Source organism: Ursus maritimus, unplaced genomic scaffold (genome assembly GCF_017311325.1).
Source record: "Ursus maritimus isolate PB19 unplaced genomic scaffold, ASM1731132v1 scaffold_17, whole genome shotgun sequence".
In the NCBI taxonomy this organism is placed as follows: domain Eukaryota; kingdom Metazoa; phylum Chordata; class Mammalia; order Carnivora; family Ursidae; genus Ursus; species Ursus maritimus.
Window position 1 is genome coordinate 57589674 of NW_024424119.1, and position 25493 is coordinate 57615166.

Genomic DNA, 25493 nt, shown 5'->3' on the forward strand with positions numbered 1-25493 from the left:
CCAGAAGGGGCACTGATGGCCTACCATAGCCACGGGCACACCGGGGTCTACGGAGGCGGGCCTGAGACCTGGGGCTAGCACTGGGTAGGCTCTCCGTGCACACGCGTCGCTGCTCGTTTCTGCTCCTCGTCAGAACTTTCCCTGTGTGCTTCCCTGCCCCCAGCCCCTGCAGGAGGAAATCAGTTTTCGAAGCTGTGCCCTGGGGAGTGAGGAAGGGTGTGATGATAGTGGCTGAGGGCTGCAGTTAAACAGGCTGGGCTGGAGAGAAGGCAGGGAGCTGCATGGGGGGGCGGGGGGACGGTCATTAGGGGGCCCAAGAGCCAGCGAAGGGGAGGTGTTGTACAGCAGCGGAGGGGACGGTGGATCAAGCAGAAGCCAGGGGGGACAGTGCAAGCCAGGGCCATGGCTTATGGTTGTGCTGGCTGCGGGTGGTGTGGGGGGTAGCTCTCCAACCAGGCCTTGTTCCTGCCCAACCCCCATGCCCCTGCCCCACGTGGAATGACAGCCTCCCTCCAGGACAGTTCACAGTGGCCCTCCTGCGATCCAGCTCCTGGCCGTCAGGTGGAAGGTGGGTCCTGCTACTCCCCATTTCCCAGACTAGAAAGTGAAGCCCAGATGTGTGGCAAGGCTTACCCAGGGTCACACAGGTGGCAGCCAGGCAGTAGGACTCCCTTCCTTGTCAAGGGCCTCAGCCTCTGGGGGTCTCTGGGCATTAAGGCCATCCACATTCAGTCTTCACCTCTCTCTACGACATCGCCCCTCTGGCCCCAGGACCACCATGTGCAGCCGGCGTGACCGGCTAAGGCCCTCCACCACCTGGAGCCTGGGTCTCCACGCTGAAGACGGGTGCAGCAGAGCACCAGCTTCGTGGGGGCTGGTGGGGAGGGGGCGCCCCTGGGCTACATCTGCTCAGCAAGGCTCACCCCACGCAGGTAACTCATGAAACCCAACTCCTGCCGCGGAGCGGTCCCGGGGCCAGCGTGCTTCCTTTCGGTTTTAAACAAACGAATCAGGAATCTAAAAGTCAGGGGAGAGAAGTAGCCACCGGCCCCCAAAGTCAGCGCCCAACTCACGGCAGCTCCTCCCCAGCCCAGTGCTGCTAAAGAGAGGTCCCCAAAGTCGGGCCAGCATGCAGTGAGCTCGAGCCACCCCCCCACTCCCGCCCCTCCGGGCTGGCCAGTGGGGCCGGCCACGGGGCAGGGCAGAGTGTGTCAGGGGACCGCGGGTTCCCCTGGGCGTGAAAGTGGGGGACGGCCAGGGGACATGTCCAGAAACTAGAGGGCTCGCTGGCGGAGGCCTAGCCCGTGCCCCCGCGCGAGCCCGGGCCCCCGCGGGCCTCAGTTTCCCCACGTGGCGGCGGGCGGGGGCCGCGCGCAGCGCAGCCGGCCGGCCGCTTTGTGTGGCCGCCCAGACAATGGCCCGGCCGCGTAGGACTCCGCCGCCCGCCCGCCTCCCCCTCCGAGCGGAGGGCTGGGGACAGCGGGGAGGGAACCCCGCGCCCGCCCCTCCCCCGCCGCCCCCGCGCGGCTCCCTGGAAGCCCCGCCGAGGCCAACTCGCAAGTTTGCGCGGCGCCCGATCCGCGCTCGCGCTCCGGCGCGCGCGCACTCGCGGGGGCGGGGGGGGCGCGCGGGTCCTGGGGGCGCGCTCGCCGGGCGGAGCGGTCGGGCCAGGCGGGGCGGCGGCGGCGGCGCTGCGCCGATCCGCGCCCGTCGCGGGCCCGCCGCCCCCGCCGGCGCCGCCGCGGTCAGGGGAGCAGGCGCGGGCGCGCGCGGCGAGGCGCAGGCGCGCAGGCGCGCGGCGGCGGCGCGCAGCACCTGTTTACATTGTTGGGCGACTTTTGCAACAACTCGCCGCGCCGCGGCCTCCGCGCCGCCGCCGCCGCCCCGCCGCCGCCGGCTCCCGCCGCCAGGCCCGGCCGGCCGCGCCGGGAGACCGCCGCGGTCGCCCCGCCGTCCCGCTGCCGGCCGCAGTCGCCGCCGACATGGACACCAAAGCATTTCCTGCCGCTCGGTGAGTGCTCGCGGGCCGGGCGGGTGGGGCGGCGGGACGGCGGGGCGCGTTCCCGGCGGCGCCCGGCCAGCCCGCTCGGCCCCGCGCCCTCCGCGCGGCCCTCGCCGAGTTGGGGCGCCGGCCCGGGGCGGGCGGCCGGGCAACTTTTCCCGGGCCGGCCGGGGCGGGGGGCGCGGGTGCCGGGCCGCCCCTCGGTCGCGAGGCGGGAGCGGGCAGCGGGCCGGCGGCGGAGGCGGCAGGGCGGGGGTGGGGGCGGCGGTCGGCTGCGGACGGGGGTCCCGCCCCGGCTTACCCCCCACCCCCACCCCCCCTCCTCGGTTACGCTGGTCCGCCTGCGGCCCCGGGCGCGCAGCTCCCGCCGGGCTGCGCAGGGACCGGGCCGGGGCGGGCGGAGCAACTTGTGCGCTCCTAGCCTGCGGCCGCCCTAGCACCAGGACGGCCTGTGCGCCGCCGCCCGGGCTGCCGAGGCTAGCAGGCCGCCGGCCCTGGAACGCGCGGGACCCCTCCTCCCCTAGAGCAGCCCAGGCGCGGGTGGGCAGGGTCACCCAGGGGCCGTAGCAACGGGAACATCAGACCCGGGGAGGCCCCATCCCAGAAACGGGGGCCCCTCACTCTGGCTCACCGGGGTGTTGTGCGGGGCGTTCTGGGCGGGGGGGTGCTGGCCCTGCACTTGGGGGAAGGACACCCTAGAGGCGCGGAGGCTCCGTTTTCCAGTCCTCCTAGTGCTATCCCGCCCAGGGGCTTCCCTGTCCCAGACTGCCCCCCGACTCCAGGCCCCGACCTACGTAGGAGGAGGAAGGGGCTTGGCCAGGGGCCCCCAGTCGCTGCCCTCCCTAGGCTTTGGGAGCCAGTGAGAGGCAGGGAAGGGGGAGGGGGTGGGGAGACTTTATGAACGAGCGCCGGGAAGGATATTAATTTGGTGGTGGGGCCGGCAGCCAGGCTGTCAGGCTGGGTGAAGGATCTGTGCTGAATGGAAATTAAAACAGCTGATTATGAATGAAACCCCTCGGTCAGTCGTCCCCCGCCTGCCCACCTCCCTGCAGCCTGGGGCGCAGTTTGGCCACCAGGTTGGCAGTCAGGACCCAGCAGAGCTGCAGGGACGTTTGCTGAGATTGGGAGGTGGAGGGCAGCCAGCGTCGAGCTGCCCTCCACCCCCCCAGGGGTCAGGGTGAGGATCTGAGCACCCGCAGACACCCCGCAGCCCACTCACAAACGGGGGTGCCAAAGGGAGACTGGAACAAGGTTCGTCAGGTTTGTGAGATCTAGGAAAACCCCCTCTCTGATTCTGTAAGATGAAGACCTCCAAAGGCCACGCTCAGTGCCCTCCTTGCATGAGCCCGGTCCTCCCCAAGGCCTCCAGGGGTGGGCACTCACGCCCATTTTGCAGATGAGAAAACTGGCTGGGAGAAGCTGAAGCCACAGAATGCAAAGTGGTGGATTTTGGTTTGAACCTCCAGTCCGTGGGTGCCAGTGTGTGTGGAAGAGAAAAGAGACCTAAGTTGTTTCTCCTTACCCCCCCCCCCCCCCCCCGAGGCTTTGCGCATTCATAGGCACACACGCATGTGGAGCTGGGCTCTCCCAGAGGATGCCTTCTGGATCAAGAATGCGCCGCTCTGTCTTTGACCCCCGCCCCCGACGTGGCAGGGCCCTGGCTGGGTACCGGGGGCAGGAAGAGTCTCTGTCTCTGACGTCCTGGGAGCGTCCTGGGAGACGGCACAGGTACGGCCGGGGCTGCAGGCTGGCGGTGCTGAAGTCCCTGTGGAAAGGAGAGGTCCTGCCTCTGAGCCAGTGTCCCAGGGACCTGGATGGGTCCCTCAGAGACTCAGAGGCTTTTGCTGTGCCAGGCTGGTGGCCTCCCAGCAGCCCAAGCCCCGGGCTTGAGTGGAGAGTCCTGGGCTCTGATGACATTTTATTTTTTTCTGAGCTTGTGACCGGCTCTGAAGTGCAGTAGAATTGAAGGTCCGATTAAGCAGCTACTTGACCAAGCTCTTTTGTAAACACAGCCTAATTCCTCATGGGGGTGAGTGTTGGAAGGCCCGCTCACTCGTCCGGGGCCCGGCTGGCAGCGCAGGCCAGCCCTGGCGCTGCTGGGAAGGCCGCACCGCCCGCCTCTTGGGCTCGCGGGGCCTTGGGCAGAGAGGGCCTCCTCCCCCAGCACCCACTGCCTCAGGGCTTGGTGGATCTGGGCCCTTGCTCTCGCCCACCTGAGAGTCTCCCTACCGCTGCCCGTTGAGCCGCCTGGTGAGGGGCAGGGACGAGCCCAGGGTATAGATCTAGGGGCTGAATATGTGGCCCAAGGCACCCCCTGCTTCCTGCCCCTCCTCCCCAGTACTCCCCACACCAATAGGGGAGGCCTGCATTGGCACCCATCTGGGTGGTGGGGCCAGAAGGCTGGGGCTGCAAGGGAGGCCTGGAGGTCTCAGGCCTGGCCAGACCCCGCTGGGCTGGCAGTGGCTCACTTGCCTGGGGGGAAGGGCGGCCAGTAGCAGAGTGATAGCTCCATTGGCCGTCCTCTGGGGGACTCTCTGGGACCTGAGTGAGCTTGGAAACCTGGTGAGGGGCTTCTGGTAACATCAGAGCCCTGAGGGACCCAAAATAGAGCACATTCCGGGGCCTCCCGAAATAACAGGGTCACATGACTCACGGGAGGCCGGGCTTGGAGTCTGGGCTTGGAGTCCGGCCTGCTGAGGCAGTTCTGTCTCGGCCTGGGCACTGCCGACTGTTGGGGCGTTTGTTTTGGTAAACTCCGGAGGGGGCTCTGTTTGTTGACAGGAGAAGTGTCGGGGCGAGAAAAACAGCCCTCGCTGCGGCCTGACCGTGGCCGAGGCCTTGCAGCCTGCAGGCTTGCCTGGACTGAGCTGCCGTGCCTGGGCCCAGCGTGCAGCCCTGACCCGCTCTGCCCAGACATGGGTGGAATGAGCTGGCCCCAGGAAGAGCCGTGCTGGGAGGGCTGGCGGCTGGGAGCTAGGGTTAGGCAGAGTTGAGCCAGCCGCCCTGCTCACCCAGGGGCGGCTGCCGGGGAGTTCGGGCTGTGCCTCCAGCGGTGTCTGTCCTTTAGGGCCTGTGGGGAACTGTGCCTCCTCCAGGAGGCCCTCTGCCTGCTTTCCCTGGCCCCCACCTCCCCCCCACCAATGTCCTCTCCTGGGAAAGGAGGAGGGGGTAGCTGTGGAGTTGTGCAGGCACAGAATGGGTGATCTGGGTGGGTCGCCTGCCTGGGAGGGGCTGGCTGTGCATGCCCGGGACCCTGGCATCAGGAGAGCGGCTCCGCGCTGATTCTAGGTGGCACAGACTTTGGCTGCACAGAGGTTGGCCTGGCAAAAGCCTTAAATGCCCGGAGCCCACGGGAGCCGCCTGCAGAGTTCCGTTTTCTTGGGTGGCACGGGCTCTTTCCACCGTCGGTGTGTTTCAGGGCTGCGGTCTCGAGTGGCAAATGAGGCCCATTCTCTGGGAGAGGAGGCCCCGGGCCAGCTCAGCCACTCTCCACCGGACACGGAGCCGGGGCTGCAGAGCTGGCTCTGGGGCTGCAGAGCTGGCTCCGGCCGGGCCCTGTCATCGGGCTGAGGCTTTGTAAGCCAAGACCTTCCCTTCTCCACTGGCTTCAAGTTCGTCCAAGTTTGTCTTTTTTGTCTTTTGTAGCGGGCCTTGGAGGCCAGGGCTTTGAGGTGTCCATTCCCTTGGGAACTGGCCATCGGCGGTGCTAGGGATGGGGCAGGGGTCCAGGCCTTCGGGACTCTGGGTGTGTGGACTCAGAGCCTTGGTGGCTGGTGAGGCTGGTGCCCGTTTGGGGATCACCTTCGAGACCTTTGTCCTGACGCTCATTAAGCGGATTGATTTGAGGGATGCTACGGAAGGGTGGGGGAGAGGCCTAGTCCCTCCTGTCCAGCCCCTCCCCTGCACTGCCCTGTGCGTGACGTTTATGTTCTGGGAGATGCGGTTCCAGCTTTCTCCCTCCCCTCCGCCCCCTCCAGTCACGCCCCTTCGTCACTTGCTCCCTACACCCCCCGCCTCTGGAATGACCCTGCCATCCCTGGGGTGGAGGGATGGGGGGACGAGCACGAGGAGTGGCACCTTCGTGCAGGGCTGTGTTCTGTTGCTGGGCTGGTGGTCCCGTGCCGGAGGTCCAGTGTCAGGGGTCCAGTCCTTTCCTTGCTGCCGTGTGGGGCCTGCCTGTCTCTCAGAGCCTCAGCTGTGCCTCCGTCAAATGGACTCGGGGGTTGGCTCCTGCCGGGTGCTGGGGAGGACAGTCGGTTTTCTTCTGGCGGCCGCTCTTTGGAGGTGAGGTCTGTGGCCGAGGGCTCCCTGTCCCTCCTGCCTGGGTCGGGGCGTGGCCCGGGTCTGGCGTGCTGGACGGACCCGGACCCTGAAGCAGAGAGGATGGCTGGGGCGCTGACGCGGAAGGGAGGGCGCCCCCAGCCTCTGTGAGCTGAGAGAGCACTGAGGTGGCCCCTCCGCAGGTGCCCTCACCCCTCCTGGGTCTGCACTGCAAGTCCTCTCCCTGAGGCCCAAGACAGGCGGGCGGGACAAGGGGCTCGCTTGCGCCCCCCTTCCCCCAGCCCGGTGCGAGGTATGCTGAGCCTCGCAGCTGTGCCCCAGCACCTCGCAGACGGGGACGTTGCACCCCGGAGTTACAAAGCAGTTGCGGCGCTCGGCAGCGGAATGAGCGCGAAATGGGGCAGAAAGCAGCTAACTGAAATTGGCAGGGCCGGTGCAGGGGAGAGTGGGGGCGTGCACACAAGTGTGCAGGGCCTGGGTGCATGCACCCTCACACTCTCCCTCTCAGACAGCGTTGGCCGCACCGAGCTCTGGCCCCTGCCGTCAGGCCCTGCCTGGCGCTCTACCCAGAGGTGTTGGTTACGTGTCCCTGTGTCTGTGTCTTCTTGTCCCGGAGACCTGCTTCCCAGTGTCCCCGCATCGCCGTGTCTCTGTGCCTCTGGGTGAGTGAGGGGGCCTCCTGGGGCCTGATTTCCTCATCTTCAGAATTGAGGCGGGCCCCCGTGGTCCTTGCCCACCCCGTTTGTCTAAGCCTCTCCCAGCCTGCTCTGGGCTCTGCTTTGCCCTCCTTGAGGGCGCCAATGGCTGCGGGCTTTGGGCGCCTGCCGTGGCCTTGCTTTGCAAGACCTCACGAGGCTTAACGGAGGCAGGCTCACTGAGCGGATGGGGAAACGGAGCCCTTCTGCGAGGCCTGTCACGGCCTTCGCGGAGCCTCTGGGTCAGAACTGTCCCCCTAGGATGGGAGTGCTGTTTCCCCCAGGCCTGTTGACCCTCCGGGAGCACCGTCAGAAGCCACTTGCCTCCTGGGGCCTGGATCTGTGCCCTGTCCTGGCTCCCTGGGAGCCCTGTATGGATCTTGGGCCCACGGGTGAATGAGTGTTCTGTTCTGTAGGACTCAGTGGAGGCTTGAAGTTTCACTGTGTCCCTTCTGTCCCCTTTTACCCACTGGAGGGCTTCTGGGGAGTGGAGACCCTGATCCTTATCCAGGGTTGTCTTTGGTGTGGGGGGGGAGGGTGGGGGCTGCTGATGTCTGGAAAGCCATGGGCTGGGTCAGCAGCCAGAGGCCCAGCCTGAGGACCCCTGTGGCCTGGTGCGCACCTCCTCCCCCACCAGGACTGCGTGTTTGGCAGCAAATTCCTGAGGGAACTAGGTGACAGGTGGCTAGAATGGCCACACCAGGTCTCCAGGGCAGGGCGGGGCCTTGTCTCTGTGCTCATCTTTCCCAGCTCTCACATGAACGTATGCACACACAGGTGCACGTGTGCACACGTGCACAGACGAACCCCCACATACACGCATGCGTGCGCACACGTGCACACACCCACACCCACGTGTACACACATGTGCACACACACACACACACACACACACACACACACTTGCGAGTGCAGGCACAGATGCACACGCCTGGTCTTCCCAGCCTATCCTAATGCAGCCTTGACAAGCGTTTCCTCAGGAGGACCCAGGCCTGGGGGCATCTAGGATACAGCTGCTGGGTGCTGGCCTGGTCCTGCCGCCCCACGGAGGTCGGTCTGAGGAGCGGAGGGCTGGAGAACCTTCCCGTTGGAGCTGCTTCTGTCATGGGCTCTGAAGGAGAGGCAGGGCTGCAACAGGTGGTGGGGGGAGGGGTCCTCCGGTGGCAGGGACAGTGGAGACAAAGGCCCCGAGGTCCGGAGGCCCGGCTCTAGGCCCGCGTGGCTGCAGCTGGGAGAGGCGGTGGTGTGTGAGAGGAGGCCCGCTATAAGGCAGAGTGCAGTGTGTCTGCGTGAGTGCCTGGGGTGCAGGTCAGGTGTGTGGGGGCCCGGGGGCCACGGGGGGCCGTGCGCGGGGTGGTGTCCCTAGTGGGAGTTAGGCCTCCAGCTCTGTGCAGCGGGTGGGCTCGAGGCAGGCAGGAGCTGGAAGGAGGAGGGGTCCCAGGTGGGCCTGGAACCCGACTTGGTAGGTGTCACTCTGGGCTGCTGGGCCAGTCAGTGCAGCAGCCTCCTGGGGCTGGGGTGGGGGGTCAGGCCAGGCCCTGGGGGCCAAACCACGGATCACTGCTGTCCCTGATCATGGGGATGGGAGAGTAGTCTTTTCCCTCCCAGCCCCTGGATTTCCTCCTGTCACCTTCTCCCTTCCTGGTCCTCGGGCCCTTGACCTGTCCTTGGGGGGGAGATGCTGTCCAGCCTGTGCACCCCTCCTGTCGGTAACTGAGTTATTCTAGGGCCTGGGGTGCTAGTGGGGCTCTGGGAACGATGACGAAACAATCTGGTGATCAAAGGGGCTCAAGCCCAGGTCTAGGAAGATGAGTCCTAGACCCAGGGCACCCGATCAAGTTGGGGGGACAGGCTGTCCATAGGGGGCAGGGAGGCTGGGCGTCCTGGGGTCAGAGCAGGGAGCTGAGGGCCCTGTTGGGACTGGCCTTGGGCCTGGAACCACAGGGCCTCAGTGTGAGGCATGAACTCGAGTTCCTCCCCTCTGGGACGTTCACAACTGGCCCTAGGCTCCGAGTTCATAGGTGACTCTAAGCTCTGTTAGCTGGGGCTGGGGACGAACAGGGGAACTCTTGGTCTGAGACCCTGCTTCTGGGTTGACCCAGGGCCTGGCCTCCCTGCACCTCCGTGCACCCATCTGAGCAGCAGTGGTTTCCAGCCGTGTCTCAGTTTTCCTGCTGTGCTTGGGGCGCAGGGCCGGTGAGGATGGGTCTGAGCAGGGGGAGCCTCCAGCGTGCAGGGGAGGGGAGGGGAGGGGAGTGCGGAGCTGGGCCTGAGCCAGGCGGTGTGTAAGTCCTCTAGCACAGTGGATAGACCCCGTGGAGTTCAAAGCCAGCCCCGGGTGTGGCCTCCTGGCTGTAATGAGGTTACTGATTCAACAGGCTTCCTGGTGCTATGGCCCAGAACCGAGGGAGGCTGGGAAGCCCCGGGGAAGGATCTAAGTATCCCATAATTGACCAATTTAGCTTAAGTGTCCGCACCGGCCCCGGGCAGAGGTCAGGCAGTGACAGCCCAGGTGGCCAGAGTCGCCGCGCTCACGGGCTCCCCATGGACGACCGCCTTGTCCCGAGCTCTCTGGAGAAGCTGCCCACGGGGCCTGGAACCCCCTCTCTCCCCTCCCCACTGTCCGTGGCATCGGTTCTAAAGCTCTGTCCGTAGCCACGTCCTTCTGGGGGCCTGGCTCCCTTCCCCAGCCGGAGCGGGTTCGGCTGGCCACGGCCGTTTGTGTGCAGTGCACGGCACGGGGCGGTGGGCGCAGTTTGGACTCGGTGCCAGGCGCCGCTGTCAGATCCGCCGGCCCTTTGCCTTGCTGTGCCCTCGTGCACCCATGGGGTCATTGTGCTGCCTTGTGGGGACCAGTGCGGATTCGCTGAGGCTGGCTTGGTGGGGCGGGGGCTTGGCCCGTGCGCGCGTCTGATGTGCTGGCCGCCCACCTGCCTTCCCTCGCTCCGAGGTTTCCTAGGGCGCGGCCCATTTCAAGAGTGTGCGATCGTGCAGCACCCAGCACAGGGGTCCAGGCCATGCTTGGCTGAGTCAGGACTGGGATGGAGAAGACCCCACGCCCGGCTGTGCGCTGTCAGTGACAGCTGGATACCCGCACTGTGGACGGTGCACCCAGTGCCCCAGCAGGGGGCTGGAGGGTTGGCCCAGTCCCTGCTCCCCAGGAACCCAGGCCCTGTGTCTGGAGGACCCACTTTGCTCATCGTTTGCCCCTCAGAGGCAGGGCCCGGCATTGGGCGGCACTGGTCAGTGACCGTCGAGGTGACCGTGTCGGCCACAGTGGTAGCCATGTACTGAGCTGTCCCCAAGCCGAGCTCCCTGTGTGGACAGGCCCACAAGTGGGGCTGTTTTGGCCACAGTTTTGGGATGAAGGCTTCGGGCTCAGGGAGGTTGAATGACGTGCCCAAGGTGCTCTGGCTGGTGAAGGCCCTGAAGGCTACCTCTGGAATCTAAGCCGAGGCGGGGTCCTTCCTGGAGAGAGTTGGTGCCTCCTGTGCACCGCCCTGGGGATTGGCTTTGTCCGGAGTGGCCTTGGGGGGCTCTCAGCAGACGCTGTTGCTGCTGCTCCTGGGAGAGGCTTGTACAGTTGAGCTCTGGGTGGGGGGCGTCCCTTGGGCCCCTTGTCTTGCCCTGTTTGGGTGCAGGGCAGAAGAGCTGCTTCTGTGTGGAGGTGCAGGCCAGGGCGGGTGGTCGGCCCAGGTGTGCTCTCTGACTAGCTTGCTGCACTCCTGGGCAGGCGCCTCCTTTCCTGGCCTCGGTTTCCCTGGGGTTCTCTGGCTGCCAGAGGTCTCTGCCCTTCCCTCCTGGTACCTTGGCCTGGTGCCCATAAGCTGGTGGCTGTCTGATTGGGGTGTCACAGCTGGGGACCAGCTTCTCGGGAAATGGCTCTGTGCCATCCCTGGGTTGAGGGGGACAGGCCCTGGGCTGGAGGTGAGGTGCCTATGTGCTAGGAAGCCACGGGCTCTGAGTCGGCTCGGGTGGGGCATGGGGTCTCTCTGGCGGGGCCTAGCTCTGGGTCTGACCTGGGAGTGTTAGGGTAATGGGGAAATCGTGAACCTTATGGATGGGGGCCTGGCATTGTAGGTGGCAGTGGGGGCATGCTGCCATCACCCAAGGCCAAGCCAGCCTCCTCTCTCCTTGGGCTCTGACCTCCCCCGCCTGGAACTCTCCGTCATTTTCCATCACCCCCAGTGTGGAGGCCAGGCCTCTGCTCTGTGTCACATGGCCCTGGAGCCTCTCCTGCCTCATGAGGCACCACTTACTGTTCTTCCTTGCCTTCTCGTGTTCACGGGAGAGGTGAGGAGTGAGTGCTGGCTCTGAGTAGGAATCTGTGTGGCCCTGGGTTGGCAGACTCACCTGTCTGGCTTTCAGTTTCCTGTAAATAGCCTGGGGAGGCTTCACGGGAGAGTTGTTTTGGCAGTTGGGTTTTGAGGCATGAATAGGAGTTTGTTGGGTGGGCTGTGGAAAGGGAATCAAGGTAGAAAGAATGGGTGGACCCTTCCCAGGGATTTCTGGCCCCAGCCAAGGATTTGGAGGGGAATGCCCGTGTGGGTATCGGTAGGGGTCCTCCCTGGAGGATTGTAGAAGAATCTGACAGCATGGCCAGGCTACCATGGCTTGCCTCGCTGGCTGGGTATAGGTCTGTGCTGGTGAGGAAGCATGTGAGCCGTGGCCGGCGGTGGTGGTGGTGGTGTGTGTAGTCAGCTGGTCTGGGAATAATTAACCCTGTGAGGAGTTAGAGTGGCAGAAGGCCTGGCTCTGACCTGGCGGACCCCATCCGAGCTGGTTGCCTGCTGGCCTGATGTCCCCTCTACTTCTCAGGCCCTGAGATGTCCTGGTCTGGAGTATGACCCATACGGGCCCCCCACCTGTCAGACTAGCTCAGAGCTCTGGTTCCTGGGGTGAGTGGCCATTGCTGGGTCCCTCTCTGGGTGGAGCAGCCGGGGTGGGGGGTCCGTTCTTCACCCTGCTTCTCTGTCCCCATATCCTTGGTCCATCCCTGCAGTGCCCCCTGCTGCAGCCCCTGTCCCTTTCCCGGTGGCAGCTAGGTGTCATTTGCCCTGGGGCCTCCTGTGTGAGCCCTGGGCTGTCTCCTCCCTGCACTGAGGAAAAAGCTGATGAGGCCAGAGTCCACGGGAGCTGGTGGAGCCGCCCCCACCCCACCCCTGCCCCTGGACTTTCTGCCCAGGACCAAGGTCGGAAGGAGGGCTGAGAGGTGGGGACCATAGGCATCGGGTGCTAGGCCGTGACCCCTGGGGCAGTGCAGTGCCGGCTTTGGCCTTCCTGGGCCCACATGGAGGGGAGGGACAGCAGGAGAGCAGCCAGGGCCTTCCTCTTCCTTTTTCTGTCTCTGGGGGCACAAGGTCAGGGCTCCAGCCCTCCTGGCCAGCCGGGCGCGAAGGCTGGAACCCCAGGGAGCCTTCCGTGCCAGAGGCCGACCCCTCCAGACTGTGGGCCTGGGAGAGCAGTGGCACGCTTAGGGCCCCCTGACTGTCCCATTGCGGCTCTGCCATGTGAACTTTGCCACTTGGAGCACGTTACTTCCTCCCCCTTTACCGGTTTCCTCGTTGGTCAAGTGGAAGGAAGGATGTTGGAGGAGCTGGAGGTGGGAAGCACGGCGGCGTGTGGCTGCTCCTGGCCAGGACCCTTGGCAGGCATGGCTGCTGGGGCGCGGCTCTGTCCCCCGTGGGTCCCTGAGACCGCAGCCGCCCCTCCCCCGCCTTGGGGTGGCTCCGAGGTCTTGTTTGCGGCCGAAGCCACGGTGCCAGGCGCTGCCCCGGCCTTGCGAAATGTTTGTTGATTGAATTAGTGCACCCTGCAGATGCTCTCCTGCCCTCTGCACTTCAGAGGGGCCGTGGGGGGAGCCTACCCCTCGCCAAGCTGGCTTTTACAGCTGTTACCCGTGTGCAGAATCACCCTTCTTCTGGGGGTCTGCCGACCTCCGAGGGAGGGGAGTCCCTTAGTGTGCAGCCTGGTGCTGGTTCCTGGGAGCAGAGCAGGGAAAGTCCGGGACGATGGGCCGGGAGCCCGCCCTGGAGGGTCCCCCGGGGCCTGTGAGGGTGTCAGACGCCCAGGTGCACAGGGGGCGGAGCCTCAGCCCCAGAGGACCACCCATGTCAGGACCTGGTTCCTTCCTCTGCCGCTGAGCACATCTGTTGAGTGTGGGTCGGAGGGGGTGGCGGGGATCAAGGCCTGGCCAAGAGGTTCAGAGCAAACATCTCGCCTGCCTGTTTGTTGTTCATCCATCCATCTGTCCATCTGACTGGCTGTGTGTCCGTAGACATCTGGCTCTGCTGGGGTGGCAGAGTTGAGTGAGGCCCAGCCCCCAAGGGGGTGAGTGGGGTTTAGAGTCAGAGAGCAGAGCTGGACCCAGTGCTGCGAACTGACAGTGGGTCACCTTGGGCCAGATTTTTAAAACCTTTCTGGGCCTCGGTTTTCTTATGTATAAAGTGGGGCCGATGGCGTATCAGGGCGGTCACGCGTAGTGAGTGTGGAGCTGAGGTTGGCTAGTCTGATGTCATCCCTGCTCTCACTCTGGGGGAGGAGACAGTGTGAATGTGGTGGGAGGAGGGCATACTGAAGGCCGGCAGGGCATAGGAGTGTTACCAGCTTGCCCTGGTGTTTGGTGGGTTGGGCCTTCTGCACTGGGTCCTGAGGGATGCATAGGAGTTTGTCTGGGAGAGGTCAGTGTCTGTATGCTCGGACTGGTGTGTAAGCTTTGTCTGGTCAGGGGCCACCCCAGAGCAGAGCTCCTTGCCTCTGGGTAGAGGGGACAGCTGGAGCTCCAGGAGTTGGAGCGGTTGTTGCTGCTGTGTGGGAAGCAGGGCTGGAGGGCAGGGTGGGAGAGTGGTAACCAGATGGACATGGCCTCAGTGCCTGAAAGAATGATGTGCCTTTCACCCAATGCAGAGAGCTGTAGAGGGGCAGTTTTGGGGGTGATCGGGACTTTGGTGTGGGATGCGTTCTGACCCCCCAGGAGAGGTCTGGTGGGCAGTGGCCGTGTGGGGCTGGAGGGCAGGGGAGAGGTCAGGGCTGAATGTGCGGCTGGGATGTGCAGCGGGGGAGGCAGGAATGCCTGGCAGCGGGAGGAGGTCACCCCTCCGGCCCCACAGAGGGCAGAGGTAGAAGCAGGCCAGGGCCCCGGCCCGGTCAGTGGGATCCTTGCAGGCTGTGCCCATAGGGTGGTGGAGCTGGGCTTTGGAGGCAAGACCCCCCCTCACCTTCCCTTTTCATTTCTCGGTGCTGCTTTTTGTGGTGGGGACTGCTGGCCTGGGGCTCCCGTGGATGGTTCCCACTGTGCCCCTGGCCCCCGGCTCTTGGATGGTCTGTGGGAAGATGTTTTTGGCAGCCGATGGAAGAGGTTCCTTCCACCTCCGGCCCCCTGCTGCAGCTGGGGGACAGCCGGGGGTGGCGTGTCCTAGATCGCCAGCCTGGAGACCGGGCCCCCCCGCCGCCTGCGCCCGGAACGCTCCTCCCTGGGCACCTGCCTGGTGCACGCTGGGAGGCACCTCAGGCACGGGAGGCTGGTCCTGGGCTCCTGCCGCCTGCTCCCTGTGCCCAGGGAGCCAGGCAGTGCGGAGCACGTGACCTGGCCGAGCAGTCTGGTCGTGGGTCCCAGCTCAGTGTCCGCACCTACCAATCTGGCTCATAGTAGCTCTGGGGTGCCTGAGGATCGCGGGAGGTAGGGAACGGCCTGGATGTGCAGGGCCTCTCTGGGCCTCCCTCCTCGGGCTGGAAGGGTGGGCCGGTATGCAGGCATGGCCCTCGGCCTGGAAGCCCCCACCGCCAGGCGTTTGATTCCTGCCGACTTTTTCTGGCTGCAGTGGGATGGAATTTACGAAGAGAACATGCCGCAGCCTTCAGACGGCCGCCTCGCATCAGGGCGCGGTCTGAGTCCTCCCAGCCGCGGGCCCGTGGGCAGCTCTGCTTCCAGGCTGACTGGCGCCCGCACCCAGGGACTAGGGATGCCTGGGCCCTCTGACCAGTCCCGGGGTCACGGCACAAGGTCACGTCTCCCAGTGCCTTTGGCGGCTGTAGCTCTTGGGGGAGGCGTGCTCCCCGCGAGCGCAGCCTGCAGCCCGAGCCTGAGACTTATCCGCCTGCGGGCAGTTACTGTGTCTCCCGCACTGGGCAGCAGGGCCGGCGGATGGGAGCGGGGAGGGGCCGGCTCCAGAGCCCACGCTGGCCCTGGACGCAGCTGATAAGCCGCAGAGCTCATTATCAGAGGGGCCGCCAGTGCCCCTCACCCCTTCGGCCAGCACTTCAGTCCAGCCCCAAGCCGGGCCCCGTGCTCTGTCCAGCCCTGTGGGCGGGGGGGGGGGGAGGCAGATCATGGCCTTGGGGGAGTGATCAGGCCTTGTGGCGGGGTGTCTCAGGGACCCCAGAGCGCGGAGCTGGCCTGCCCTGGGCCTGGGCCTCTCTGCCCTGCTGACTCTTCACCTCTTGGTGTCCCATTCTCTCACACCCCGCCTCCCCTCAGTTTCACAGAACTAGGGGACTGTAGTCACCAGGTCACTGTTGTCCCTCTGGCGGCCTGGACTCATGCTTGGTGCCTGGCAGCCCCCACCAGCCTGAACCCGGGGCTGCGAACTGCGATCCGGGCCAGCGGCCCTGTGCCTGTGGCAGGTGGGCTGCTGGAGTCTCTGACCTCAGGCTTGGCCCCAGGACCTGGAGGTCAGGGGGCCCAGAGTCTCCCTCTTGTCCTCGGCTCCCAGCCACGGGGACCCCCACCTCATGCTTTCTGGCAGGCTCTGAGGGTCTGTCAGCTGGAGGGTGCTGGGCAGAAAGGACCAGGACTGGGTGGTGGGCACGTGGCCCACTGCTCCTGTGTTTTCCCCTGCCCCCACCCTCGGGGCCCCGTCCTCCCCAGACTCTCCTCGGGGGCTTGGAGCCAGACGCACACCGGGCAAGGGACCTGGCAGCCTCACTCCTGTCTGGAGCCAGAGTGCACTGTATGAGTGTGTGAGAGAGCGTGTGAGCCTGTGTGAGCCTGTGAATGTGAGTGTTTGTGAGTATGTGTGAGCACGTGAGCCTGTGTGAGCGTGTGTGCCTGGGAATGTGTGAGTGTGCAAGCCTGTGTGAGCATGTGTGCCTGGGCATGTGTGAGCCTGTGTGAGCGTGCAAGCCTTTGGGAGTGTATGTGCCTGGGCCTGTGTGAGCCTGTGTGAGTGTATGCGAGTGTGCAAGCCTGTGTGAGCCTGTGTGAGTGTGTGTGTGTGTGTGAGCGTGCGAGCCTGTGGGAGTGTACGTGCCTGGGCATGTGTGAGCCTGTGTGAGTGTGTGTGAGCGTGTGAGCCAGTGTATGTGTGAGTGTGTGTGAGCCTGTGAGCCTGTGTGAGCGTGCAAGCCTGGGTGTGTGTATGCACGTGTGTTCTGTATGCCCTGGCCAGCACAGTCATGTCCAGGTTGCAGATGGGCCTGCTGTCTTGTGGGCTGGCTCCCTCAGTGAGGGCCGAGCTGACCATGCAGGTGTGTGTGTGTGCGGGGGTGGGGGGACCATGCAGATGGGTGTGTGCGGGGGGGGTGGGACCGTGCAGGTGAGTATGTGTGCGGTGGGGACCGTGCAGATGGGTGTGTGCGCAGGGGGGACCGTGCAGATGGGTGTGTGCACAGACAGGCCTGGACAGGTCTGGGCCAGGCAGTGCTAAGGAAAGCAGCAGGGGCTGGCGGGCAGGTGAGTTACATGAGGAACTGAGGTTTTCTTGTGAGGGCCAGGGGATGGAGAAGGCTGGGAGCCGATGTGTGTTCTAGGAAGACAGCCGGCTGTCATGGGGAGGGTGGTTTGTGGCCGACTGGTGCCGGGTCAGACTGGTTATGTCATCCCCAGACTTCCCTGGCCAACCCCTATAGCCCACTCCAGTTCCCTGGGGAGGGGCCGTGAGCGTCAGATCCAGGGGTGGCCTGCGAAGGCTCCTGGGGTGACAGGGCACTCTGCTGTAGCACATGGGGGCTGCTGGGGCCCACCCACAACACACGCCCACTGCTCCAGGCCCAGGCTGAGTGCTGACCCAGCAGGTGCCTTACTGAACGGGGCCAGAAGTGGAGGGTCCTCATGCTGCAGAGGGTAGGGAGGGGATGGCACGCATGCTTGGGCCCATGTGGACCTTCCTTGCCCTTGGTCTGGGTGTCTCAGCTCCAGGATCAGCTCACTCTCTTCTGCACAATTCTACACCCTGGAGAATGAGCCAGACCTGAAGCCAGGGTCAGTCATGCACACTTTAGTATGAATGAGCCTAGTGCTAATCCTGGACAGGCCCAACAGGAAAGGATAGGAAGGAAGGCTTCCTCTGATTGTTCCATGAGGAAGTTCAGGTCTGATTGCCTCACAGAGAGCTGGGGCCAGCCGGGAGCCAGATCCTGTCTCTCGCTGTAGTCCGGTGCTTTTATTTTCTGACTTCCCATCTTGGGTGGCAGAGTGAGCATACGGATGGGGCACTGGCAGAGGGGAACGTGCCCGGAGGGGAACCTGGCAGACAGGCATGTGGGGGCACCAGAAGCCTTGTGTGGGCTGAGGGGTTGCACCCCTCCCTCCCTCCCTCTGTACCCAGGAGGTGGGTTTGTACCCCATCGATGGGGGCTCAGCTCCTTGCCCAGGGTCACCTGGCTGGTTGGCGGCAGAGCTGGGATTCGACCCAGGTCCTTGGGATTCCTCTTTGAGGCTCCGCTGTGTAGTTGAGGTCTTGGTGGCAGCTGGGGGGGGGGACATTCCTCATCTGGGAGGGGCCCGGTGCGAGCCCGCCTTGGGGCGTTAGATGCCTTGTTTCCTACACAAACAACCAGGGCTGGCTGGAGCAATTTTATTTTTATTTCCTATTTTTACTTCCCCGTTGGCTCTTTTTAGCAACTCTGGGTCAGATAGGCCCCCGCCCTCCAGTCTCCACCCGGCTTCCTGGCCCAGGCCTGGGGCCTCAGAGAAGATGAGTATATGTGACTCCAGGGAGGACCCGGCAGCTTGGCTTGCACTCACTTGGCGACGGGGAGCTCACTCCCTCACCAGATAGTTCTGCAGTGGCCTCTTTTCATCCTCTGGGACCAGCCGGGGGGGCGGGGTGTTGGTAGTGGGTGTGTCTTGGTGCATGACTCCGTTTCCTCACACCGCTCCCTGGTTCTCAGCTGGAGGCTGAGGCTTGGGGTGGCATGGCAGAGGAGAAAGGGTGACTGGTAGAGGCGTAGGTGCTGGGTGGGGTGGGCCGTGGCCATGCACGTAGATAAATATGCAGTGTTCCTGCCTTGGACCTGGCTGGACAGGGTGTGTCGAGGGCAGGGCTGGACTTGGCCTTGTTTAGACCATGGCCACCAAGGGCCCTGGGCCAAGCCCCTGAGAGACTGGCTCTGCTGTGGGGTCAGCAAAGCCCACCCCCAGGGCGGGAGTCATTGGAGTGGCTGGCCAGCTGGGGTCTTCCTGATGGGTGCTGCTGGCTGTGGGGCATGTGGAGACCCCAGGTTGGGGGCGACTCCCTAAGGGCTCATGGCCCAGCCCGGGGTGAGGGGTCTTGGGGACCTGGTCTGCCTGTGTGAGCACAGCTAGGCAGCGTGCCGGCATCTGGTCCTGAACTGTGAAAGCAGGCTGGAGAAAGCACCAGACCCCCGGTGCTCCTGGGCTCTAGTGGGGTTGGGGTGCCGGATGAGCTCACCGCAGTCTGCCAGGTCCCCGGTGTGGCCTCTGCCAAACCGAGGCAATCCATGTACAGACGAGGCCTGGGCTCAGAGAGGCCAGGCAGATCTTCAAGGTCACACAGCTTGGGGTATGGGGTGGCTGATGCTACACCCTCTCCCTGTCTTTCATGGACGGGGAAACTGAGTCACTGAAAGCCAGAATACTGTTGCCAAGGCCCCACAGGTGGCAACGTGGGACTTTGCCCTGTGCTGCCCTTTCCAGGCCTTCAGTGGAAAGGGGCGGGGCAGAACAGGGTCGGGGGGAGCCTGTAGCGAGGGGGGCAGGGTTTATTCAGGACCCGCCGTGGGCCCTGCACAGGGTGGGGGGCTGCAGTGTCCGGATGGAAGGCCTGGATGGCTTGGATGTCAGGGAGCTGCTTGCCTGGATGGGGCCATGGGATACAGATGGGCCCACCCTGCCAATACTTACGGCGCATGCTGTGTGCCGGATGGCCAACGACCGGAGCGTGGACGGGTGGGTCTGGATGCGGGCTCAGCGGGTCGGGAGGGCTGCCAGGGTGACTGAGGACAGATGAAGGACGCAGACTTGGTGAGGGGGTCTGGGCCTGGCCTGCCCCACTCCGCGCTGGCGAGGCCCACTTTGTGTCTGTCTGTCATTGGCGGTAATGGCAGGTGCCAAGCAGCCATTGATCCTGAACCCATGCTGCCGAGCCCCACTGGTACCTGGGACCCTCTGCCATCCTGGAGGTGCTGGGTGGGCTTCCCAGGTACAGCCTGCAGGACCCCGTTTCCTGCAGGGCAGCAGATGTGGTCTCCCGGGCTGACATGGGCAGCCCTGGCAGCGCTCAGGTCTGTCTGGTGAGGATGGGGGCTTCTGGCCCTAGGACGTGGTGGACAGCACTGGGGGACGAACCCGCCCGGCCTCCCTCCTGGCTCTTCCGGCCCTGGCTGGCCCAGGTGAGCAGGGCAGGCAGCCGTAGTCCCCTGCCAGAGTCCTGCGGTGGGAGTGAGGCGGTTGGCGCATGTGTGCACGTGTGGGCACCGGGATTGTTGGTAATCCCTTGATTACAGGCCAGGAAACCGAATCCCGCAGCCGAGGTGGGTGGGGGGCCACCTCCTCCCTGGAGAGGCCCAGAGCTTACGGGATTTGTCCCCGCCCCTTGGGAGGTGGCGTATGTGGGCAGGGGGCATCTGGCCGGTGGGGCTGCCTTGTTAGCACAGGGTGGAGGGGCTCCTCTTTGTAGCCGAGGAAGCCACGTGTGGGTTGGGTGGCTCTGGGGTGCTGGGGCAGCTGGACTCACAGTCAGGCCTTCACAGCTGTGTGGCCTGGGCCAGCGTCTCCCTCTCGGAGCCCACACTTTGTTTTCTGTGAAGTGGGGTGATGACACTTGCTCTTTGGTGGGTGTGAAGGTGAACCCAAGTAGGGCCAGACCTTCAGTTCTGGCCTGGGAGCAGGGAGGAGTGGTGGCTTGGGGCCCCTCTGAACCTCAGTGTCTTCATCTGCCCAGTGGGGAGAGGAGTTTCTTGCTCTGGTGCTGGGACATGGGGAAGATTGCCCGTCAGCGCCCAGTGGCGCCTGGAAGGTGGGGAGTACTCAGTGCTGGGCTGGGCAGTGTGGAGAGGATATGAGAGTTCTGCTCTCCTGGGAGGGGTGGCTTCGGGGCAGCTGGCTCCAGAACCATCCTGGGGACCAGGAATCCAGGGTCAGGAAGTGGGACCTGTTGCCAGGTGTGGCCTTGGCGTGGACTGGGGGGTTGCGTGGACTGGGGGGTTACGTTTCCTGTCTGGTCCCCGCGGGCCTCTCCCTGGGTTGGGTAGGGATGGGTGTCTGGGTGGGTGGGCTCTATCTGGGAGGGATCCCTGGGTCTCAGGGACCAGCCCCCAACTTGAGTGAGCGAACACTGAGCCCTGGAGTAGAATGACTCTGGGTTCCCCTTCTTCCTTCAAGCAAAGAGGATCTTTCGTAACTGTGGGAAAGAGCATTTCTCCCAGAAGGCGGTGGGGGCGGGGGCTTGGTCAGCAGATATGACGTCCCCCCGCCCTCTTGCTCTCTGCCCTCCTGCCTGCAATGTCCTCCGGCCCTTTGCCAGCCCTCTTGGCCCCAGCAGGGTGGGGTGGGCATGCCCAAGCAGCTCTCATCCCAGACCTGGCAGTCTCCCGTGGGGGTCCCCACGGGCAGAGTGGGGCCTCCAGACGATCCTGGCGTTCCTGGCGTGCCCTGTGTGTTCCCATCTCTGAGCCTGCGTGTGGACGGTGCCCTCTGCCTGGTGCACCCTCCTCGCCGCTGCTCTTCCATCCCTGCAGCCTGATTCCACTGGGCCTCTGTCCCCTTGAAGCTGGTCCCCAGGCCTGAGCTGGGTGTCCCTGTCCTCTGAGGGTCCCTTCCACCCCCATCTGCTCCATACCCCAGGAGGGGATTGGGACAAACACAGACAAGTCCACTTTCACATGCCTGGGCCCTCTTTTCCCCAGCTCCAAGGGGGTCCCTTCCAGCGCTGGGGAGTGAGGGTGGTGTGGCTTATGGTCCTGGGAGGGGCTGCTGCGGTGGCAGGGGGCCAGGAGCTGGCTCACTCTGCCAGGATCTGGCTGGTATGCAGTAGGCGCTTGGCAGGGCTTGGGGCCAGTGGACTTGGCTTCCTGCCCATGCTGCTGCAAGGGTCTGTGATTCGGGTCCCACCCCTGTGTTCCTGACTCAGCAGCCACAGGGTGGGGGAAACCAGAGGTTTCTCCACAAAACCCCAACCCTGGGCATCTGCCACAGGGCCCAGATTTCTCTCCAAGGTGGGAAGTAGAGCCTTGCTTCCTGCCCCTGGGTTCCCAGCAGGACCTTGGGGATGGGGCTCGATCCAGGGCTCTGGGCTCAGCCTGGGGGTGTCTCCCCATCCCCTACCCCAGACTGCACTCCCCCAGTGCACCGCCTTCTGTAGCTCCCCAGTGCCTCCTGGCTTGGCTTTCCTTCTGCCCCCCTGCCCCTCCTGCCACTACACGGGACACCCCCCAGTTCTCAGGAGCCGGGCTGACTTCTGCCTCTGGTTCCCATCCACGCTGCTTATTCACCTGCCAGCTTCCTGCTCTGTCCACACTTCACATTTGCGGCCTCCACCAAGGGCTCTCCTGGTTTGGGTCCCCACCACCCCTTGGCGGCAGTGCCTGGTGTCCCATCGCCCTTGCGGCGGTGGCAGGACGGGGTTCGGAGCCTCGCTCCGTGTCACTGTGGGCCTGACAGTTGGGTGTGGTCGTGGAAGGGAGCACTGAAGCCCTCCGGCAGGGGCCAGCCCTCTGGGGGCTGGGGGCTGCCTGGCGGGGTGTCAGGGCTGGCACTCACAGGGCCTTTGCTCGAGCTCCTTGGATAGGCGCCTCCAGCCCTCTGAGGCTCCGGCTGCCCTAGTGCAGAGGGCCTGTGGAGGAGATGGAAGGGGCTGCACCCCAGAGGCCGTCAGGGAGCACCTGGTAGGGGGCGGTTTGGGGCAAGGGCCTCAGTTTCCACACGGTCAGGTGGGGAGACCAGCCCCCACTGGGTGTCTCGGGGCGATGTCTGCACTGCCTGAGGCCGCCCCTGCTTCCTGGGGGCGGAGGTGCTGGGGAGGGGGTTGAAAGTTTGGGTCGAACGCAGAGATGGGGTTTCGCGTCCCCTTGGCTGCAAGCGGTGGGAGCATGTGGTGGGCTTGTGGCCCTCCGGGGCCAGCGTGCAGGCAGCTGGGCCGGGGTGTGGAGCCTGGGGTCGAGAAGCTTCTGTTGGGTCTGGGTGGCCTCGGGACAGCAGGGACCACCACCATGCGCTGGGGTCTGGGGGGTACACGTTGTTGTCACTCGGACCTTGTGTTCTTGGCCCGGTCCCTCCTGCCGGGTCTCAGTTCAGCGTCTAATGTGCCCCCCCCCACCAGGTGCCAGCTGCCTGCTTGAACCCTAAAGGTATTTGTGAAACACGAGCTAAAAAAGGTGCTTCCCCAGGGGGTGGGGGGAGCGCGAGGACAGAGAGAACAATTGAAGCTGAAATTAATTGTGCCGCGCGGTTTTCCTCTTGCCCCCCCACTCACCGTGGATGCATAATGCATGACCAGGGAAAGTGAAAAGTAATTAGAGTCTCGACTCACCCGCTTCATTCATGACTAAATCTGGGTCAGCTCCTGGCACAGATAAGCGCATGTGGGTGCCGCGCGGTGGGACAACGGCAGTGCTACTGCACCCGCATTGAGTGCTGTGCCCAGATGCCCCCCCCACAGGAAGCCCTCCTACATGCCCCCCCCCACCTTGGGAGGCTCTTTCCCATGCCTGAGGCCCAGTGTCTTCTGTGTCTGATGTTGTCTTTTCCCCACCTTCCCTGTAGGGACCATGTTGGGGGCTGGCAGCAGCTTTTGGGGTGGGGCACGTGGGGGCATGGGTGACAGCCCAGTGGGATCTGCTGTCAGGGACCACTGCTTGCAGCACTCACTTGTTCCAGAACGCTCGACCCCGATCGTGCTGTCCTTTTTAGATCTCTCCCACGCTGGCATGGTCCTTGGGGTGAAGTCCCAACTCTGGCCCTGGCACTGGTCCCTGCAGGGGAGGTGGACCAGCTGTGCCAATCTGCTTCCTGTTGCTAGAATGTTCCCAGCCCTCTCCCTGCTCATAGCCTTTGCACGTGCTGTGCCTCTTGAATGCTCTTCCTCATATCGCCCCGTGGCCCCCGTTTTCTTCCTTCTGATCTCACTTGGGTGTCACCCTCATGGACCCACTAACTGCTGGTGGCCTCTCCCCCACGGTCACCCTCGGCTACCTCAGCCTGCTTGTTTTCCTCTGAGGGTTTGTTGCTGGGGCTCCTGTCTGCCCCCTGACCGGGGTGTGAGCTCTGGGACTGTGGGTGCCCCAGGGACTGCTGGCATCCTCATGTCTTCAGCACAGGGGGTGCAGGAAGAATGTGGCTGAGCCCCCACTTCTGGGGTCTGAGGCTGCCCGTGCCCTCTGTCTCCTCCCATTGATAACCTTGCAGAGACAGTAGGGTACCCTTAGGGAGGGGTGAGGAAAGGTGCTGCCTCTTGGGGACGGTCCTTGCAGCATGGCTGGACTCTGCATAGTGAGAGCTCTTGGGGGGCCCTGGGTGCTTGGGGCAGTGTCTGGGTAGGGGGGCGACAGTGGGGGTTCTGGCCAAGGCTCCACCACCTTCTGACTCTTCTCATCTTACAGGAAGGGAAAACAGGTCTGAGGGCAGCTGTTCTTCCTGACTCAAGGCCGCTGGGGAAGGTTGGGGGGTTATTGGGCTAGACCTGGTCCTTGGGGGAGGATCCTAGGCCTTGGTGGGAGGGCCCCTCTGGCCCTGAGGGTGGACCCTTGGGGGAGGGCCCTGGGTGGTCACTATGGAGGTGACAGGCAGAGGTGAGGTGGGAGCCGAGAAATCACCCTTGGACAGATGGCACGGGCAGCTGGGGGCAGAGCCTGGCAGATAAAGGGTTACAGATCGAGGGAAGTCATAATGTTTCTAATTTTCCCTTGTGATTTAATAAAAATGTAAATCTTGGGCTGGAGGACAACCTACCTCACCACGGTGTTGACCGAGATTAATCGCGGGCTCCTGGTGGTCAGCCTGCCTTTGTCTCCGCGCGCCTGAGCCTGGTGCCTCCGTCGGCTGGATAGCGTGGGGCAGACGCGGCGCCCTCCGCCTGGCCGGATGGGGAGCTGGAATGCGGGGGGCCGCCGCCGCAGAGGTGTCAGGGTGTCTGCTGAGGAGGAAGGCCCGGGAGGAGGCTCCCCTCTGACTCCTGCACCCCCATCTCTGGAGGAGCTCAGGGGCTAGGCTTGGATGACCTGGCGCCTGCGGTGACCATGGTCAAGTCCCGGGTACGTGGGGCTGACGTTTGAGGTGAGGTAGCAGGCAGAGCCTTGGAGGAAGAGCGTTCCTGGCTGAGGGGCGGCGTGTGCAAAGGCCCTGACTCGGGAGTGACCTCGGCCTGCGAGGGTCTGGCCACGAGGTGGGGGCAGGAGTCGGGGCCGGCAGGAGGAAAAGCCAGGTGGGCTGCAGCTGGGCTGGGGTTGCGGGGCCTGTCCTGACAGCCGTGGGAAGCCCTTATGGGGCTCAGTGAGGAGCATGGCCTCTGGTGGCGTCTGGGAGACCCTGGTCACGGGTGAGAACGGTCCAGAAGCCGTGAAGAGGTGGGGGCGTGCTGGTGGACCTGGGCGTAGTCAGAGCCACAAGCGACAGGCCAGGCTGGGGTTCCAGGAGCTCGGGCTGCCTGGGACGTTTGGGCCTGGGGGGTCGTGCTGTTTGTGGGGTGTGGCAGGGGCAGAGTCCAGAGTTCTGGGTGGGCGGTTAGGATGGCGGGGCGGCACAGGGCTGCGTGGAGACTGGACTGATGTCCGGGCTTGAGGGAGAAGCTTGGGTCTCTGGGGTCGATGGTCAGAGCGCGGAATGTTCTAGGGGCAGCATTTTGTCAGCTGACGGGGGCTTGAGGGTGAGGACAGTGGCTTTTGCTGGTGTGGTGAGCACAGGGCCCGAGGGGCATGGGGATGCGGCAGTAGCTCGAGGAGGGCGAGGGTGGCAGGGCTGCCCTCGGAGCTCGGGACTGTCGGGGGGCACCCTGCTGCAGGTTGGTGCGGGTCACGGCTGGCGGAGCCGCACGCAATGGATCCAGGTTCAGCCGAGTTCAGAGGCCGTGGGGACTCTTTCTCAGATGGTCACCTCCCTTCCTGAGAGAGGTCACTCCCACGTATGAGACCCATACCCGGCCCTAGGGTCCGCTGTGAGGGATGCCTCCTGGGATGCTAGACACGGAGGGAGGCAGCTGGGCCCTGGGGGGTTCACGGGCCCGAGTGAGAGTGGCGCTGTCCCCTGATGCCAGCTTGGCCACGTGCGAGGGCAGCGACGCTGTCTCACCACGGAGAGAGGCTCCGGCAAGGGCATAGGCACGGTGGAGACTCAGTGAAGGGAG

The 25493-nt window shown here is 64.5% G+C and overlaps 1 protein-coding gene across 1 annotated transcript in view; it reads left to right on the forward strand.

Moving 5' to 3' along the window:
* Positions 1-1924: 1924 nt before the first annotated feature.
* RXRA (retinoid X receptor alpha) overlaps positions 1925-25493 on the forward strand; it is a 133556-nt gene continuing 109987 nt past the window's right edge. The window contains exon 1 of the mRNA XM_040632159.1: positions 1925-2011. The gene's annotated coding sequence lies outside the window, so the exon portion shown is untranslated. The remainder of the gene's footprint in view (positions 2012-25493) is intronic.